The 4,648-nt window shown below is 42.4% G+C and overlaps 1 pseudogene; it reads right to left on the bottom strand.

The window, feature by feature from the left end:
- Positions 1–598: 598 nt before the first annotated feature.
- Positions 599–4,281, bottom strand: LOC130034197 (elongation factor 1-alpha 1-like; annotated as a pseudogene).
- Positions 4,282–4,648: the final 367 nt, after the last annotated feature.

The following is a 4,648-nucleotide window of genomic DNA, read 5'->3' on the forward strand; positions in this document are numbered from 1 at the left end:
CATGAGACATCTCCAAATTACATAGTACTGTCAGCCCAGTAGGAACACAGAAAATTAGACATGAAAGTTTTGTAGAAGCTCACTAAGCTCAATGAGCAAAAGCAATAGCATGGCAGGCTCAGCTAGCACCTAACAGCTCAGTAAATCCCCAGAAAATGAATGACTTTAGTAACACTATTATGAGATATTCGTTGTAACAAAGAATATAAAGTAAATTCTTTAGTACCTGTTAATAGGGAAAGCTGGAGTGGTGGGGTGGTAACTGGGAACATTGGTAGTAAAAAGGTCACTCTGGTGGTGGGATTGGTGTTGGAATATTTGATGCTTGAAGCGACTGTATTATGAACAACTTTGCAAACACAGTGTTTAAATAAAGTTTCAAACATTTAAATATATTTTGTATTGCTTATTATGAATAATCTGCTAAAAATAATCAAAAATGTTTCCTTAGAAGAAAGCATATGACGATTGTTGTATCTCACCCTGGAGCCATTAAGTCCTTGTATAAGAGATTACTAACGTGTTGTTACAGGCTGAGACTTATATGCTAATATGTCTTTTTTTCTTATTAAACTTTTGTTTTTAATGGGTCTCAAAATTCTGTGACAGATATTTGGTCAAGTTGTTTCCATTAAAAAGTACTGATTTTAAAACTAATAACTTAAACTGCCATACACACAAAAAAACAAATGGTCCACAAAACATTTTCCTTTCCTTTGGAAGGTTTTACGATGCATTGTTATCATTAACCAGTCTTTTACTATTAAACTTAAATGGCCAATTGAGACAAACAGTTCTGAGACTGTTCTTCCACCACTGATTAAGACTGGGGCGGCAGGTACTGGGGATAATATTCATTTAGCCTTATGAGCCTTCTGGGCAGACTTGGTAATCTTGCCAGCTCCAGCTGCCTTCTTGCCCACTGCTTTGATGACACCCACAGCAACAGTCTGCCTCATATCACAAACAGCATAAAGGGTAGTCAGAGAAGCTCTCAACACACATAGGCTTGCCAGGAACCACATCAACGACGGCAGCATCACCAGATTTCAAGAACTTGGGGCCATCTTCCAGCTTTTTCCCAGAACGACGGTCAATCTTCTCTTTCAGCTCAGCAAATTTGCAAGCAAAGTGTTCAGTGTGGCAATCCAGCACAGGTGCATAACCAGCACTGATCTGACCGGGATGGTTCAGGATAATCACCTGAGCTGTGAAGCCTGCAGTTTCCACTGGAGGATCATTTTTGCTGTCACCAGCCACATTGCCATGAGGAACATATTTAACAGACATGTTCTTGACGTTGAACCCCACGTTGTCCCCAGGAAGAGCTTCACTTAGAGCTTCGTGGTGCATTTCAACAGACTTAACTTCAGTTGTAACATTGACTGGAGTGAATGTGACCACTCTGCCAGGTTTGAGAACACCAGTCTCAACTCGGCCCACAGAGACAGTACCAATAACTCCAATCATGTAAACGTCTTGTTAGGGCAGACACAGGGGTTTGTTAGTTGGACAAGTGGGAGGCAGGATGCAATCCAGAGCTTCAAGCAGTGTGGTTCCACTGGCACTGCCATCTTTACAGGTGACTTTCCAACCCTTGAACCAGGGCATATTAGCACTTGGCTCCAGAATGTTGTCAGCGTTCCAACCAGAAATTGGCACAAATGCTACTGTGTCAGGGCTGTAGCCAATTTTCTTAATGTAGGTGCTGATTTCCTGCCGCAGACTTGCTCGGTCGAAGACCACCAGGCTGAGGGGAGACCAGGCGAAGGTGCACAGGAAAGCAGGAGATTCGGCGCGTTGGACAAACAGACACCAACACAAGAGAGGTTGAGTGCTGCTGCGGTTTATTGCATCCAGAGTTCTTCTTTTTATACAGTTACAGAAACAACGTGGCAAAGCACACATTACATCAGACCATGGGTCATGTTCCCAAGACAACAGGGGGCACGTACACGTTCTGTTTTAAGATTAGGGCAAAAGATCCACTTGTTCCAATAAAATATGTGAGTGAAATATTATGTTCCTTATAATTCCTTAATTGTCTACTTTTACTGACATTAAGTTTTTATTTCCCTAAAAACGCCTACCCATAAACTAAAGAAAATATCAGGACTTTAGAGCTAATATTAACTCTACTTTACTAGCAGGCATGTAAAAATCAGAATTTTGTAAAAACTAATATTAACTCTACTAGCAAGCATCTTTCCAAGGCCAAAAGTTAAATCAAGATATTTAACAAGCAGGCTCCTATTCCCACAGAATGGCAAGTGAAGACTGCATGTCAGAGGCTCCCAGAAAACAGTGAAAGGGGGCTGCCGGAGGCCTATTCCCACAGAATGGCAAGTGAAGACTGCATGTCAGAGGCGCCTAGAAAACAGTGAAAGGGGGCTGCCGGAGGCATAAACCCGTAGGTCACGAACCTTCCCTTCCCAGGGACCCAGGCCCTTGCCTGAGCCCCCTTGCAGCATGTTGCTACGTGGGCGACGCCGTTAACGGCGTGGCAATTCCTCCCTTTTTATTTTTTAGACACATGGCATTCATGTCAACCCGAACCTTCTGCGTAGGACGAAGCATGTTTCGGAATGCTACGTCGATGCCGTTACCGGCGTGGCAATTCCTCCCTTTTTATTTTTTAGACGCATGGCATACATGTCAACGCGAACCTTCTGAATAGAACGAAGCATGCTTTGGAAAAAACAGGGAAGAATAATAATAACTGCTCCTATTATTAAAGCCAATAGGGCAAAAACAATAATATAATGAATCCAATCAAATGGATTGAGGGCCTTGATGCTTTTAGTCAGACCAGAGGCTAGATCACTTAATTCAGATGTCTTATCATAAGCCTGGCTCATAGCTGCAATATCCCTCTGTATGCTCTCTAGGTCATGAGTAATAGATTGATCCTGCCAGACTCCCAGCAGGTGATGTTTAACCTTGTTCCAATCAGAAGAAGTGTTATAAGGCAAAGGAGTGACACAGATGGCCCTGAATTGTTCATGACAACGAGTGTGCATCACTCTTTTAAGATTTTCAAGATCCTGACCAAGAGCCAGGACCACTTCTTCCAAAACATTAACCTTTGCTTCTAATTTCTTGTCAATAATTACTTGTTCAGATAAGGCAAATGTAACATTCTTATTCAATTCATTAACAAAATGAGCAGTATGAATTTCCTCAACTAAGGTAGCTGTGGCAATAGCAAAGGTGGTGATGATAGATATTAAGGCCGTAATGCCAAGAATCAAAGCAGCCACAAACCGTTTGGGTCGAATTAAAGCATGTGATTCCTTGAGGACCTGGATAGCAGAATTATCATACCAGGTCATGTTGGGCAAATGTACGGGCAGCATGACAAAAGATGGCCTCTGGACAATCAACATAATATCTTTATTAGGATCATGGTTGGGAGAAACACAATTAGTTAATTCACAATTTCGACAGGCCACATGATAAGAATTGGAACCAAAAGGAATAATATACATATCATCATGATTTGCCAACAATAAAGCATATGGATAGGATACACAACTTCTCACTGCCAGTACAGTATAAGAGGCCTGTCCAGGGCGTTTCTGAAGAATCATGTTATAGGCGGCTGTAAGGCGGAACAGATCGCGATGGACTTTTTGCCAGGCAGAAGTCTTGATGATGAACCCGCAGGGGGAGAAGGCAAGGCCTGTCCAATTTCCTTAACAATTTCCTCGTATCTCTTCTGACTGTAGGGTGGCTCAGTGGAATCCATTTTGTTAACGCCAACAATGAGCTGTTTCACACCTAGAGTGTAAGCCAGAAAGGCATGCTCGCTGGTGTGCCTGTTCTTGGAGATACCAGCCACAAATTCACCCACACCAACAGCAACAATCAGGACAGCACAGTCAGCCTGAGAAGTGCCTGTAATCATGTTCTTGATAAAGTCTCTGTGTCCTGGAGCAACAACGATGGTCACGTAGTGCTTGCTGATCTCGAACTTCCACAGGGAGATATCAATGGTGATACCATGCTCATGCTCAGCTTTCAGCATATCCAAGACCCAGGCTTACTTGAAGGAGCCCTTTCCCATCTCGGCAGCCTCCTTCTTCAATTTCTCGATTGTTCTCTTGTTGATGCCACCACATTTGTAGATCAGGTGGCCAGTGGTGGTGGACTTGCCCCAGTCTACCTGTCCAATGACGACGATGTTGATGTGGGTCTTTTCCTTTCCCATTTTGGCTTGTGTTTAGCTGTGGTTTTCACGACACCTGTGTTCTGGCGGCAAAGCCATTGCTAAAAAGCGCTAATATGTCTTTTTAATCAAAATTGGTTGACTTCTACTTTACACCCTATCCAATGTGGTGTAATACTCCTGCTACATCAGTGGTGTAGAATAGGAAATGTCGCACAGCTGCTATTGGGGCAGGCTTGGGTGGTGATTGGGAAAATCCGAAATAATAATGCTGCGAAGGTGCAGTGGTGGTGGGATTGGTGTTGAAATATCAAATGTAATAAATTATTGTGAACAAATTTATAAAATCAATAAAAATAAATTTAATAGATTAATTAAAATTGTTATCCCCCCAAAATATTGTTATCCCCAAACCCCCTCCAACCATTTAAATACAATGTGCCCTGCTATTTGTTTCTAATTTGTTAGGGCAGTTTTATT

This window comes from Sorex fumeus, unplaced genomic scaffold (assembly GCF_029834395.1).
Source record: "Sorex fumeus unplaced genomic scaffold, SorFum_2.1 ptg000058l, whole genome shotgun sequence".
Classification (NCBI taxonomy): Eukaryota; Metazoa; Chordata; class Mammalia; order Eulipotyphla; family Soricidae; genus Sorex; species Sorex fumeus.